Genomic DNA, 17,033 nt, shown 5'->3' with positions numbered 1-17,033 from the left:
TTTGTACTGACTTTGGAAGTGTTGAATAGAAATATCAGAGAGGACCAAAATATAAAAGGAATGAAAGTTAAAAAGGAGGAATTTAAATTGCAAGCCTTTGCGGATGACTTGGTCTTTATTTTGGAAGATCCTCTAGAGACAGCTTTAAAATTATTTGAAAAGACAGAGACGTACGGTGAGATGGCGGGTTTGAAAATAAATAAAGATAAAATAAAGATTTTGACAAAGAACATGTTGTTAAGACAAAGAGAAGATCTGGCAGACCTATTGAAAATTCAAGTTACGAATAAGGTTAAATATTTGGGGATATATTTGACGCCAAGATGTACTACATTGAAAGAGAATAATTATATTAAAATTAAACAACAGATAGCATCTGATTTGAAGAAATGGGAAAACCTACAACTGTCATTGATAGGTAGAATTTCAACAATCAAGTTGAATATTTTACCCAGAATTTTATATTTGTTCCAAACAATACCAATCAGTCTTGGTAAAGATTATTTTGAAGAATTAAATAAAATTGTGTTGAAATATATATGGCAAGGAAAGAAAGCGAGAATAAAATTAAAACTTTTACAAGATGCTAGAATTAGAGGAGGATTTGCCCTTCCTAATTGGGAGTTGTACTACCAAGCTGCAAATTTAATGTGGGCCAAAGAATGGATAACATTAAGAAAGACTAGATTGTTGACATTAGAAGGACATGATTTATTACTGGGCTGGCATGCTTTTCTGTGGTATAAGGGAACTAAATCGCAGGGCTATTTTAGAAGGCATTATATACGGGAGTCTTTATGGTTGAACTGGGAGAAAATTAAGAGACAATGTTATTTGAAAATCCCTGTTTGGTTATCTACTATTGAAGCTTTCTCTTATCCTATAAAATATAAGAAGGAACAAACAGTAAGATATGGGGAAATATTGAATGAAAATGGTGAACTTAAAACAATGCAAAATTTAGAAGAACAAGGTATAAAGATGAATTGGTTTTCATATGTGCAAATACACTCAAGGTATCTTTAAGATTCTAAAACAGAGGGATTCTATGATAAAATGACTGACCTAGATAGGATTTTGACAGGTACTGATGAAAAAGTGATCAAAAAATTATATAGCTATTTGTTGGAAATTAAATTAGAGGAAGAACAAGTCAAAGAAACGATGATTGCTTGGGGGAAGAATTTTGGATATGGGATTGATTTAGAGAAATGGCAAAAATTGTGGTCTCAAAATTATAAAATGGCAATGTCAACAGCATATAAAGAAAACTTGTATAAAATGTTTTACAGGTGGCATTTCCCCCCGACAAGAATAGCAAGAATGTTCAAGAATAAGTCTGAAAAGTGCTGGAAATGTCATCAGATACCTGGCTCATATTCCCATTTGTGGTGGACTTGTGAGGATGCTAGAAAATATTGGACTAGAATTCGCATATGGCTGGAAAAATGACAAAGAAAGATATAGATTTGAAACCAGAGATCTTTTTATTGGGAATCTTACCTGATACATACAATAAAGATTTGAAGTATTTGATTGTAAATGTATTAACAGCGGCTAGGATTGTATTTGCTAAAAATTGGAAGAGTGAGAAAATACCATCAGAGGAAGAAATTATTAAGAAAATATTGGAATGTGCTGAAATGAGTAGATTGACATTTGAAATTAGAGAACAAGAAGATAAACAATTTTATGAAATTTGGGACCTTTTCTATCAATGGCTAGATAATAAAATATAATAATAGAATATTTAGAAACTTAGGAAATAATGAATATATACTTCTTCTTCTTTTCTTCTTTTTTTGACACTATTTTTATAAAATTTTATTAGGAACTGGTATAACTTTACGATTTATTATAAAATAAACTAAGTAAATTATAGTTATCTCGTTAAAGTATGAATTAATAAAATTATAGTCAAATGATTGTATAATAATATTATTAGGTTATATAATTGTTGATTGATAATATGAGTTATTATTTAATATAACTACAATGGAGACTATGAAATGGATGCACAAAAAAGAGTGGTAAACCAACCGATACACTGTCTGTAAATTTATAAAGGAGGATGATGCTTTTATGGTTTATGGTTTATGTTTTATATGGTTTTGTTCGTTGTTAAAACCAATAAAACTTATTTTCAAAAAAAAAGAAAGAAAGAAAGAAACTAATCAAGGAGAGAACCAACCCAGAACTAGCAGAAATTTCCTGACAGAATAATTAATCAGTGGAATGACTTGCCTCTAAGAACTTGTGAGTGATCCAATGACTGGAGGTTTTTAAGAAGAGATTGGACAACCATTTGTCTGAAATGGTATAGTGTTTCCTGCTTCAGCAGGGGGTTGGACTAGGAGACCTCCAAGGTTCCTTCCAACTTTGTTATTCTATTATTCTGTTAATATAGTTTAACATACTTTGACTTTCTTTCAGCTTACATATGGTTCATATCCACCAGAATCATTTCATGCCAGTCAATTATCCTCCCTTTACTTTATGGCCCCAAATGAAGCTGCTTTATACGTTGGGATTCTAGGATTGTTACAACAATTTGGATGGAAGTGGGTTGGGCTTTTTGCTTCTGAGTCTGACAGTGGAGAACAATTTTTGCATAAACTGCAACTATTACTCCTCCAGAATGAAATCTGTTCAGCCTTCCTACAACAGGTCCCAGGAATACCCGCTTTTGATAACTTGGATAAATTTGGTGGTATAACATCTACTCTTCATCAACATTACACAGACAACAGGGCAAACATATTTATTGTTTATGGAGAATCCTTGTTGCTCGTATGGTTCACAAGTGTCATATTTATGCTGGATCCTACCTTTAAAGAGAATATGACATTTAGAAAAGTTTGGATCATGACCAGCCAATTTGATTTTATACTCACAGGAATTCAGAAGAGTTGGAATCTGCAATTGTTCAATGGGGCCATTTCCTTTCAAATCCAATCAAATGATGTTTTGGGATTTCAGGACTTTGTTCAGTCCATAAAACCTTATTTGAGACAGAGAGATGGATTTATAAAGGATTTTTGGGAGCAAGTATTTGACTGTTTCTTTCCTCATTCAGGATCGCCAAAAATGGACATTGGACAATGCACTGGGGAGGAGAAACTGGACAGCCTACCCAGAGCAGGCTTTGAAATGGAAATTACTGGTCATAGTTACAATATCTATAATGGTGTCTATGCTGTGGCTCATTCTTTGCAAACTTTACTATCAAATGGACAAAATCAGGACAAAAGGATGGTGGGAAAAATGTTTCAACTCACAAATCTGCAGCCTTGGCAGGTAACAGCTGTACATTTTCCTTTCACATAGGTGTTTATACAATTAAGGACTGGAAAATAAACTAAGATTTAAGCACATTGGTGCATGATGACTCAGTAGTTAAAGACACTGTGTTTGTTCACTGGAAAGCAGACAGCCTGAGTTTGAGATCCGGGAGCCATATGACAGGGTGAACTCCCATCACTTGTCCCAGCTCCTGCCGACTTAGCAGAAAGCATGCAAATGCGAGTAGATAAATAGGTAGCAGGTTGGTGGGAGGATACCAGTGTTCCATGAGCCTCAGTGTATAATAATACTAGCCACATGACCATGGAAAAGGCTTCAGATGAAGCTGGCTCACTCAGCTAAGTAATGGAGATGAGCACCAGCTATGAGAGTCAGAAATGACTAACCAGAGGAAACCTTTATTTCTAGGTATATATTAAGTACCAAGGTAAAATCATTTTTCTTACTGAATTTGTACACTCAGAGAAACCTTCGCTTAGACTTTTCTCTTAGTTTTATCATTTGTGAGGTTTTTGATGCTCTCTGAGCCTGATTGCTTTCTTGCAGGCATTTCATAACCCAAACAAAGTAACATCATCAATAACTAGTCTAGCACCCTCTTTTGAACACTTGAGCTACAAATATTCTCCTTTATTGATCATTTCATTTCCTGCTCTATATTCCCCTCTTTTTTCACCAAAAAGCTCCATCAGCTTCTTCACAGTGTTTCTTTTAACAACACAGCTGGAGACAGAGTCTTCTTTAATGAGAAAGGGGAACTAACAAGAGGCTTGGATGTTATCAACCTTATCACTTTTGCAAACAACTCATTTCAGAGAGTCAAAGTTGAAAGATTAGACCCTACTGCTGAAAAAGAAAAAGAATTGGTCATGGATGAAAATAGGATTTTCTGGCACCCAGGTTTCAATCAGGTATGGTCAAAATCACTCCTGTTTTGTAATGGATCATCTGAGAGCTGACATCATCATCATCATCATCATCATCATCATCATCATCCTCCTCTTCTTCCTCCTCCTCCTCCTCCTCCTCCTCCTCCTCCTCCTCCTCCTCCTCCTCCTCCTCCTCCTCCTCCTCCTCCTCCTCCTCCTCCTCCTCCTCCTCCTCCTCCTCCTCCTCCTCCTCCTCCTCCTCCTCTTCTTTGCTTTTTATTTGATTCTGCCAAGAGTGGTTTGCCTAAAAATGGGGGCATTGTATAATACTGTAGTATTATTTTGAAAATAATATGATACAAATGTATATTTGAGCATACATCTTATTTATAAGTAAAGGTAAAGGTAAAGTTCCCCTTGCACTATTTGTGCTCGTGCTATTCATTTCCAGCTCTAGGGGGCAGTGCTCATCTCAGTTTCAAAGCCGAAGAGCCAGTGCTGTCTGAAAACGTCTCTGCGGTCATATGGCCAGCATGACTAAATGCCGAAGGCACAGAATGCTGTTACCTTCCCACCAAAGTGGTCCCTATTTTTCTACTTGCATTTTTAGATGCTTTTGAATTGCTAGGTTGGCAGAAACTGGTACAAGTAATGGGAGCTCACTCCATTATGCAGTGCTAGGGATTCGAGCTGCTGAACTGCCAACCTTTCTAATGACAAGTTCAGCATCTTAGCCATGGAGCCACCGCATCCATGAACCTATTATGCTTTCCTTAAAAAACAATAATATGGTTGACTCAACCTTCCGTCTTTCTGTGGTGTGTAAAATGAGGAGCCAGATTGTTAAGGGCAATATGCTGACTCTGTAAACTGGTTCAAAAAGGCTGTAAAACTTTATTAAATGGTATATCAATCTAAGTGCTATTCCTATAATTCATTCATTCCCCCCCAACATTTTTATTTGCCATTGCAAAGATGCTTTTTTTCTAAAGGCAATTGGACTTTATTTTTCCTTGAAGATGTTTTGCTTCTCATCCAATAAGCTTCTTCAGTTTTTCTTTCAAGCTGAAGAAACTTTTGGTATGAGAGGTGAAACATCTTCAAGGAAAAACAAGTCCAATTGCCTTTTGAAAAAAAGGTCCTTTGGGGTAACCATGAAAAAAAGCTCCTTTGGGGTAACCATGACCTGGATGACTGAGAATCTCCATAGACACTTGCCATGGCATTTTATGGTATAATTAGTTAAAAAATATTTTAATACTTAAATTTATTCTCATGTGAGCTCTCTTTTGTCTTGTGGGCAGATTCTTCCTATTTCACTATGTAATGAGTACTGTTACCCGGGATCTTGGAAGAGAAGAATAGAAGGAAAACAGCTCTGCTGTTATTATTGTGTCCCATCTCCCAAAGAAAAGATTTCAGATAAGATGGGTTAACTCTGATTATGATATTGGCTTAAAAGAAATGTTTCTCTCAGAACTAAGGAATTGCTATGATGGGTATATAACTGTCAGGTGTGAAAGACCAGGTCCTGTCAAGAGCTGGGGAAATCAGGAGATTCAGGCAGTTCTTATGATTATAAAGATTTATTGCAAATTTAAGCTCTCTACAAGAATCTGACCAACTAACGGTCAAGGGAAATGAGCAGGAGATAAGAGAGGCATTCAAGGTGGGCTGAACTTGAATCTCTTGCAGGCATGGCAAAATGAGGACCCAGATTGTTGGGGGAAATATGCTGACTCTGTAAACTGCTTAGAGAGGGCTATAAAAGCACTGTGGAATGGTTTATAAGTTTAACTGCTATTGCTAGTGCTATTAGGTTAAGAATCAAAAATATAAAAAAGAACAGAATTTTGAATATTTCAATATTCCCCATTCTCATGTTTCCAATAATACCATTAAATGTGTACAAGGAAAAAGAAAAGATAAGTAAGAGTGAAAAGATTAGTATGATGTCCAGCCTGCCAAACTTGAATAATGAAAAGTTAACACTTTGTCAAAAAGTACCTGACCTAATACAGAATAGTTTTGCCATTCATCAATAATCTCTCAGAAATTACCAACAGACTACCGCAACAATATGGAATGAGTGTAGCACACAAGCCAACTAAAGCCCTTCAAAACATCCTAAGCAAACCAAAAGATCTTTCAACTCCAGAAATTTCAAAAAAAACAGGAGTCATTTACAACATACAGTGTAAGGATTTCAACAACCACTACATAGAATAAATAGGTAGAAGACTGACAGAATGCATCCATGAACACTAACTAGCAGTCAGAAGACATAATAAATACTGGAGTTCCGGTTTGAAGCGCTTCGGTGACAGACAGAAATCCACGATTGTGCACGGTTTCTGTCTGGGCTCGCCACTGGAGCGCCCTAAGCCAGCTGGTTTCAGGGCTAAGCCACCCCATAGAGGTGGTGAAGAGGGGGGAGACTGCCATCAGGGTCGAGGAGAGCCGCATCTCTCCTCAGATGGCCATTACTCCCTTTCCCGAAGGCGGTTGAAAAGGTGGTCAAAAATGGCCACCACAAAGAAGAACTCGACCAGAAAAGAATGTGCAGAAGGAAGATAAGAAGTGAAAGTTTTGGCTGACCGGGTAAAATTGTAAAAGCAACAACCAAGGTACCCTGGAATTTAAACTTACAAAAAATAACATCACTCCCAAAGAAGAGTCGGAAGAAGCGAAGGAAAGTGAAAAGGGAAAGGTTTGGCTTTTTTTTCACCTCTCTCTCCTTCCCTATACTGACAACTGAGAGAGTTAAATAAGAAATCGGAAAAATCCGCTTTGACATCAATAGGCAATTAAGGTGAAAATAAAACAAAATGCCAAAGGGATAATAAAGATTTCTGGACATTAAAAACTTTCTTTTTCATAAGCAGGAAGGGAGAGAAAAAGAATAAGGGCAGGATCTGGAAGAGGGAGGAGACTGCCTGGAGTTAAAAAGAATCTAAAGTAAAATTTCAACAAGATTTCTAAAAGATACATTTTAACTGAAACTTTGCAACTAAATAGTAACCTCAGGAAGAGAAAGTGAAAAAAAGAGAGCAAAAAAGAAACAGCTTGCGTGTACTTGGATTATTTGGTGATCTTTGGATTTTTGGTTATTATATTTGAATGACTAAAATCAATCGGGTGGTTGTTTAAAAATTTATACAATGGCACCACTTCTGGATGAATTGAAAATGGAACTTAAAAAGTACAAAGAAGATGCACAAGAAGGGAAGGGTTCTTTTGGCTTTGTTTTTCAATTCTTAGAAATGGAGATCTGGAACTATGAGAAACAACAAGAAAAGACTGCAAAACAAGAAGACTGGGACAAAGAAGAAGCCATCTTTAATGAACAAGTAATTCTATGTGGGGAAGAAAAAGGAAGGGGGGGAAGAGAATGGAGAATTTAAGACTTAAAAAAACAACCAAAGAAAAGAAAAATAATTCAAAAAATAAGTATAATACTGAAGAGCAACAGAAAAGGGGAATACAGAAGAGAGAAATAGAGGTAGAGAGACAAGGGGATAAAAGGGGGAGAGAGAAGAAGAGAGGGAAGAAGGAAAGGAAAAGAAGTTACAAAGGAGCGGAGCAAGATATAGAGAAACAGGACCTATTTGGAGATAATGGGTGAAAATCTAACTGGAAAAGGGATTCTGTAAAAGTACATAAGATTGTATTTTTATATTAGTAATAGAAATAACTTTAGAAAATTGGAAACAACGTATGATTAAAATGAGGGATAAAATAGTTAGTGTAATTTAGTGAAATGTTTGTGAATAAAATAAGTGAAATAAAATAAATGAGAAAATTGAACTAGGAAGGAACGGGAACATTTTAATTAGTTAATGTTTTATAAAATATAAGTGAATTAACTATGGAAATCTTATAATTGTTCCCATAGAAGTATGATATTTATTTGAAAAGTAATGTTAAAGATGTTAAGACTTTAATGAATATTAGTATTAATGATAGAATTGAATTGGAATGGAATGTTGTTTTAATTATATACATTTATAATTTTTTTCTATTTTTGAGAATACAGTGTGTATTTTAAGAATGTACCAAGCAGAATCCGAATGGAAGTTATGTATTATATTGAATGTTACAACTTTAGGGAAAAGATATAAAGGCGTCATACTCCAATCAGTAACTACAGGAGAAATTTTGTTTAATGAGAAAAGATAACAGCTAATTGAAACAGGACTGACAAAAAATATAAATACAATGATTTGAATTGAGATGAGATAATTAACAACTACCTCAATTCCAACTACTGCCGGCCTTAAATGCAGACTACTCAATGCAAGAAGCCTCGTGAATAAAATACCTGAATTTCTCATCTTCCTAAATATGGCTAACTTTGACATTATATTTGTCTGTGAAACATGGCTCAATGCATCTCTCCCCAACTCCATTACCACAGTAAGAGACTATCATGTTTACCGATCAGATCGTGAAAATCGTCGAGGAGGTGGTGTTGCTATCTTCTATAAAAAATCCTTACATGTAAAAAATATCCAAGTTACCCAGGAGCTTGCTCTTCCTGAGACCATCATCTGTGAACTATCCTTAAATATCACAATTCGATTCTTACTATGTTACAGAGCACCTGATTATGACATCGAACATGTAAACAAGCTAAATACATTACTAACATGGGCTGCATCCTGCCCATACCCTTTTATCTTTCTTGGTGATTTCAATCTACCTCATATTGACTGGACCCTAAATGATTGTACAACTGAAATCATACATACAACCTTCTACAATGCTATTACAAATCTGGGACTGGAACAACTAGTAACCAACAACACTAGACTAAACAACTGCCTCGATCTCATCTTCTGCAATAGTTTGAATTTAATTTACGAATACAAACTAAAGAACCCTTTTCCAGTAGTGACCACAATATGATTGACTTTTGTCTCAACATACGTCCACACAAAAATCACCACAATGATGTAATTCCCAATTGTAACTTCAAAAAAGGCAACTATGATCTTATACACAACGATCTCTCATCCCTTGATTGGCAATCTCTATTCACTGGATGCAATACTGTTGAAGACCATTACAACATATTTTTACTTGAAGTCAAAAGAGTCATCAAACTATATGTACCAACAACAACTCCCAAAACAAAACAAAAAGCAGATTACCCATATCAATAAGGAAACTTCAATCCAAAAAGAGATCACTCTGGCTGAAAAACAAATCTGGTCACGTTGCCAATTTCAAAAACCGATACAAAAATTTATGCCACCAGATAAAGACCGAATGCACCAATTATCACATTAAACAAGAGGAAAACCTTCTAAGCACCAATTCCACCCGAGCTTTTTACAATTTTGTAAACAACAAACTAAAAGACTCAAGGTCCATCCCTCCCTTGATAGGACCTGATGGTAAAGACTGCAACGACGACACCATTAAAGCCAACATCTTTAACACATTCTTCGGCTCAGTATTTGTAAACAGCAATGGATCATACCCAGTATTTCCTAGCAGTACCACAGATAACAACAATGATCTAATACATATCGATTTCACAGAAGACAATGTTGAAAAAGCACTACGCAACCTAAAACCATCTCTATCTATTGGACCGGATGGAATATGTGCCTACTTCTTAAGAAAGCTATCCACTGCCATAGCCAAACCTCTAAGCATAATCTTTGAAAAATCTTTCAGAACCAGCTCCTTGCCTAACCTATGGTCACAAGCCACAGTCATCCCCATCTTCAAAAAGGGAGACCCAAGCCTAGTTGAAAATTACAGGCCAATCTCCTTATACTGCGTCACCTGTAAAGTCATGGAATCAATTATTAACCAATCCATCATCCTTCACTTAGAGACAAATAACCTACTCTCCAATAAACAATTTGGTTTCAGAAAAAAACTATCCTGTAATCTGCAACTCTTACACTGCAAAAACATATGGACGACACAACTCGACCAGGGCAAAGCAATAGACGCAATCTACATAGACTTCTGTAAAGCCTTTGATTCAGTGGTACACGACAAACTACTCCTAAAAATAAAATCCTATGGTATCTCTGGACAACTGAATAACTGGATAGAAGCATTCCTGTCAAACAGACAACAAATGGTCAAAATCGGGAGCGTACTATCAAATCCAGTACCTGTCAATAGTGGTGTCCCCCAGGGCAGTGTTCTAGGACCAACTCTCTTCATACTCTACATAAACGACCTCTGTGATCATATTAAGAGCAATTGCGTTCTCTTCGCTGATGATGTAAAGCTGTTCAATACCACAGACAATACTGCTACCCTACAAAAAGATCTTGACTATGTATCAGAGTGGTCAAACAAATGGCAACTTCAAATCTCAACAAATAAATGCTCTGTCTTACATATTGGCAAAAAAATCAGAAAATAAAATACAAGCTGAATAGTCAAGAACTTGTTGATGACCCAAGCTCTGTAAAGGACCTTGGAATACTCACCTCTAATGATCTAAGTGCTAGAGCCCACTGCAACTACATAGCCAAAAAGGCATTAAGAGTTGTTAACCTAATCCTACGTAGCTTTTTCTCTGGTAATATCACACTACTAACCAGAGCATACAAAACATTTGCTAGACCAATACTCGAATACAGTTCATCAGTCTGGAACCCACACTACGTATCTGATATTAGCACAATTGAGAAAGTCCAGAAATATTTCACAAGAAGAGTTCTCCACTCCTCTACTCGTTGTAGAATACCTTATGCCACCAGACTTGAAATTCTAGAACTTGAAAACCTTGAATTACGCCGTCTTCGGTCTGACTTAAGCATGGTATATAAAATCATACATTGCAATGTCCTACCTGTCAATGAATACTTCAGCTTCAACCATAACAACACAAGAGCACACAATAGATACAAACTCAAAGTAAACCGCACCAAACTTGATTGCAGGAAATACGACTTCAGCAATAGAGTGGTCAATGTCTGGAATACTCTACCCGACTCTGTAGTTTCTTCCCAAACCCCAAAAACTTTAACCTTAGACTGTCTACTATTGACCTCACCCCTTTCCTAAGAGGCCTGTAGGGGGCGTGCATAAGCGCACCAACGTGCCTACCGTCCCTGTCCTATTGTTTCTCTTATTCTTTTATTTTTCTTATATGTACCCATTTCATGTATTCACAACTATGTATACATTTATACTTATTATCTTGTAAACAATTGGCAAATCAAATAAATAAATAAATAAATAAAAATAAAATTGAGAAAATTAAAAGAGGGGAGAAGCTATGCAGAAAATGTAAAATAGTAATAAGATATGGAATAGAATATAAAAATGAGCATGAACCTGAATTTGTTTGTGTATGAAGAAATGTAACCCGGGATTATGCTGCTTTCAAAAAAGATGTTTTATTTGTTTTTTTCTCTTTGTGAAAACTCAAATAAAATTTACAAAAAAAAAAAAAAAAGAAAGAAAGAAAAAGAAAGACATAATAAATACTTTTTAATTTCACAACATATGGCCAGACTTAATCTTAGTTTCAATTGAGAAATTGTGACCATCCTAGACCAATCCATGTCCAAAAATGATATTTCTGGAATTTCTAGAAGCCTGGCACTCTGACAAAATACCATACCAGAAAAGACTGACTGACACCATATCAGAAAAGATCTTCCTCTTACGTTAAACCATGTGTAACTCCCAAACAGACAGGTAAAAAAGGAAAAGAAGAGATACCTATTTATCTACTTGCATTTGTATACTTTTGAACTGCTAAGTTAGCAGGGGCTAGGTGAGGACAGGAGCTCACCTGTTCACATGGAGCTCGGGTCTTGAACTTGGGCTGCTGGCTTTCAAACTGAGAAGCCCAGCATCTTAACCATTCAGACACTTGTCACACACACCCCAAACAGTCAAGACACATAGATGATTTCTTCCAAATCTTATGGGACAAACTCAGGTGGCTATTGTCCCATAAATAACCCAGCCTTATACCATAAAAGTTCAAAACCAGCACATTGAATTGGATCCAACAGCCAACTGGCAACCAATGGAACTCACAGAACAGAGATGTAATATGCATCATTCTGGAAGCACACATAACTATCCACACCATTGCATTGTACACCTGGTGAAGCTTCTGAAAACTCTTCAAAGACAGCCCCATGTAGCTCACTTAGGAGTTTGACTAGGGCTTAAGTGACCATTAGCAATGATTCCCAATCTAGGAAGGGGCTGAAATAATACACAGCACAATAACTTGTGCAAAGGCCCTCCTAGCAATACTTCCACCTGCTCTTCATGACAGACCCATGTTAGGAGGTTGTGTGGGTGTGGTTTGGTGGGCATGGAAGGAGAAAGATACTATAAAATCTCCATTCCCACCCCACCCCACTAACCTGCTTTCCAGCCCCGTTCTCCTGTGCAGGACAACAAAAGAAGACCCAGCCAATTAGCTGGGACTCAGGAGGCAGAGAATAGATTGGGGTGGGGCCAGTCAGAAGTATATTTTCTGTTTCTTCAAACTACTCAAAATTCCCACTACCAGTTCTGGGCAGAACTGGTCAGAATCTGCTGAATATAATTTCTGGACCAGAGGCTAAAACCTATAAAGAACTGTAGCTGGAACCGGGTATGTCTAGCCTGATGAAAAGAAGGACTAGGGGTAACATGACACAGGGTTCCAATATCTCAGGGGCTGCCACAAAGAAGAGGGAGTCAAGCTATACTCCAAAGCACCTGAAGGCAGGACAAGAAGCAAAGGGTGGAAACTAATCAAGGAGAGAAGGAGAAATTTTCTGACAGTTAGAACAATTAATCAATGGAATAATTTGCCTCCAGAAGCTGTAAATGCTCCAACATTGGAAGTTTTTAAGAAGAGATTAGATAACTATTTGTGTGACATGGTGTAGGTTTGCCTAAGCAGCAGGAGGTTGGACTAGAAGACCTCCAAGGTCCTTTAGAGCTCTGTTTTCTATTCTATTCTATTCTATTCTATTCTATTCTATTCTATTCCATTCTATTCTATTCTATTCTATTCTTATTCCAATCTCCTATTATATTCTATTCTATTATCAGCCATGATATGGCAAGTTCCAAACTTTCAATCAAATGTTTAATGCATTTTTTACATTATTAAATTCAATACAGTGTTTTATGTTTTTTACTTGTACATCATGGAGAAACTCACTTGGAGTGAGATGGTCTCAGAAGTTTGATAAATAAATAAATTTTATTGCTGATATTATTTTTTCATTTATAAACTAGTGGAAAAAAGTTGCAGAACTTAAAAAATAAACTCAGGATTTTGACCACTGCCAGAAAGATATTTGAGGGATACGTTAACTTTGAAGTTTTTAACAAATGTTTGCACACAACTGTTTACAAAGTAAAAGCATCACTTGTCCTCTTCAAAGACATTAGAAGACACTGCAGAAAGTAAATTTGGGGGTAAGAAACAATAAGAAACAACAATTTATGTTTTTATTAAAAATTTATTTGATAGCATGGAGATAAAATAAGATAGCAAGAAGGTCTATGTTTAATATTGCAGAAATGTTATGACATGTATACATTCTCCATTCAATAATGACCTGAACTAAAGGCACAATTACTCTACGTGGCTAGTATATGATATTAGAACCTGGCAATACACAGAGAAAAATGCATTATTTAATCATTATTTTTATTAATTACGCCTTGTTTACTTCAAGTCTCAGCAGAGTGAGGAAGCATTTAAAGGAAAAAGACACACACAAATAAATCAGCACTGGAGGTCAAGGTGAAAAAGATCTCCACAGCCACCATATTTTGTGGTTCTGCTCACATAGGCTGTGGTTGTGCTCACAATGATTGGCACAGAGGAAATGCATACTGCAAAAGACCAACATGTTAAAGGGGATGAGCAGGTATTTAACAGGCAGATGAAGTCATGATAAACCTTGTGAAAGCTATGTGGCCTATATAGACAGGACAAAGTAAAACTTTAAAACTGTCTATGGCAGGGGTGTCAAACTCAATTTCTTTGAGGGCTGCATCTTGACATAAATATCCATTATGCACTTGACATAAATATCCATGACAAATTATAACTTTTGAGAAAACAACTTTTTGCAGCCCAATATTTTCATAATTTGTAGGACTTCAAAACTGACCTATCTCAGTTGAAATCTTTCCCTGTGGACATGCAACACAGTCGTAGCAGCAGAAACTTTTCTTTTCAGATTTTCTCTTCCAATATCCAGGGTGACAATATTCATTACACAGAGAAACTGGAAGAACCTGCTCATAAAATGAAATATAGATTGCAGAAATAGTTGCCAAGTTGTTAAGCTTTTTCATCAACTGAAAATAGTGTGTGTGTGTGTGTGTGTGTGTGTGTGTGTGTGTGTGTGTGTGTGAATGAGTGAGATAGATAGATAGATAGATAGATAGATAGATAGATAGATAGATAGATAGATAGATAGATAGATAGATATAACAAAAATCATGGTCAGCATGGAACAGTTGGAGGCATTTTATTTTTTTCCATTTAAGGAAGCTGTAAAACTATAAGCATTCAATGAATATGTAGGTCCCTACAGTGGTGGGATTCGTGCTGATTTTGCCGAAGCTGTTGTTATTTATTTTATTTTATTTATTTATTTGATTTGCCAATTGTTTACAAGATAATAAGTATAAGTGTATACATAGTTGTGAATACATGAAATGGGTACATATAAGAAAAATAAAAGAATAAAAGAAACAATAGGACAGGGACGGTAGGCACGATGGTGCGCTTATGCACGCCCCTACAGACCTCTTAGGAAAGGGGTGAGGTCAATAGTAGACAGTCTAAGGTTAAAGTTTTTGGGGTTTGGGGAAGAGACTATAGAGTCGGGTAGAGTATTCCAGACATTGACCACTCTATTGCTGAAGTCGTATTTCCTGCAATCAAGTTTGGTGCGGTTTACTTTGAGTTTGTATCTATTGTGTGCTCTTGTGTTGTTATGGTTGAAGCTGAAGTATTCATTGACAGGTAGGACATTGCAAAGTATGATTTTATATACCATGCTTAGGTCAGACCGAAGGCGGCGTAATTCAAGGTTTTCTAGTTTTAGAATTTCAAGTCTGGTGGCATAAGGTATTCTACAACGAGTAGAAGAGTGGAGAACTCTTCTTGTGAAATATTTCTGGACTTTCTCAATTGTGCTAATATCAGATACGTAATGAGGGTTCCAGACTGATGAACTGTATTCGAGTATTGGTCTAGCAAATGTTTTGTATGCTCTGGTTAGTAGTGTGATATTACCAGAGAAAAAGCTACGTAGGATTAGGTTAACAACTCTTAATGCCTTTTTGGCTATGTAGTTGCAGTGGGCTCTAGCACTTAGATCATTAGAGGTGAGTATTCCAAGGTCCTTTACAGAGCTTGGGTCATCAACAAGATCTTGACTATTCAGCTTGTATTTTATTTTCTGATTTTTTTGCCAATATGTAAGACAGAGCATTTATTTGTTGAGATTTGGAGTTGCCATTTGTTTGACCATTCAGATATATAGTCAAGGTCTTTTTGTAAGGTAGCAGTATTGTCTGTGGTATTGAACAGCTTTACATCATCAGCGAAGAGAACGCAATTGCTCTTAATATGATCACAGAGGTCGTTTATGTAGAGTATGAAGAGAGTTGGTCCTAGAACACTGCCCTGGGGGACACCACTATTGACAGGTACTAGATTTGATAGAACGCTCCCGATTTTGACCATTTGTTGTCTGTTTGACAGGAATGCTTCTATCCAGTTATTCAGTTGTCCAGAGATACCATAGGATTTTATTTTTAGGAGTAGTTTGTCGTGTACCACTGAATCAAAGGCTTTACAGAAGTCTATGTAGATTGTGTCAATTGCTTTGCCCTGGTCGAGTTGTGTCGTCCATATGTTTTTGCAGTGTAAGAGTTGCAGATTACAGGATAGTTTTTTTCTGAAACCAAATTGTTTATTGGAGAGTAGGTTGTTTGACTCTAAGTGGAGGATGATGGATTGGTTAATAATTGATTCCATGACTTTACAGGTGACGCAGCATAAGGAGATTGGCCTGTAATTTTCAACTAGGCTTGGGTCTCCTTTTTTGAAGATGGGGATGACTGTGGCTTGTGACCATAGGTTAGGCAAGGAGCTGGTCCTGAAAGATTTTTCAAAGATTATGCTTAGAGGTTTGGCTATGGCAGTGGATAGCTTTCTTAAGAAGTAGGCACATATTCCATCCGGTCCAATAGATAGAGATGGTTTTAGATTGCGTAGTGATTTTTCGACATTGTCTTCTGTGAAATCGATATGTATTAGATCATTGTTGTTATCTGTGGTACGGCTAGGAAATACTGGGCATGATCCATTGCTGTTTACAAATACTGAGCCGAAGAATGTGTTAAAGATGTTGGCTTTAATGGTGTCGTCGTTGCAGTCTTTACCATCAGGTCCTATCAAGGGAGGATGGACCTTGAGTCTTTTAGTTTGTTGTTTACAAAATTGTAAAAAGCTCGGGTGGAATTGGTGCTTAGAAGGTTTTCCTCTTGTTTAATGTGATAATTGGTGCATTCAGTCTTTATCTGGTGGCATAAATTTTTGTATCGGTTTTTGAAATTGGCAACGTGACCAGATTTGTTTTTCCGCCAGAGTGATCTCTTTTTGGATTGAAGTTTCCTTATTGATATGGGTAATCTGCTTTTTTGTTTTGTTTTGGGAGTTGTTGTTGGAACATATAGTTTGATGACTCTTTTGACTTCAAGTAAAAATATGTTATAATGGTCTTCAACGGTATTGCATCCAGTGAATAGAGATTGCCAATCAAGGGATGAGAGATCGTTGTCTATAAGATCATAGTTGCCTTTTTTGAAGTTACAATAGGGGATTACATCATT

This window comes from Notechis scutatus, chromosome Z, assembly GCF_049901735.1.
Source record: "Notechis scutatus isolate UNSWTSFEM ecotype Mainland chromosome Z, rNotScu1.2, whole genome shotgun sequence".
Classification (NCBI taxonomy): Eukaryota; Metazoa; Chordata; class Lepidosauria; order Squamata; family Elapidae; genus Notechis; species Notechis scutatus.
Note: the sequence above shows the minus strand (reverse complement) of the source record.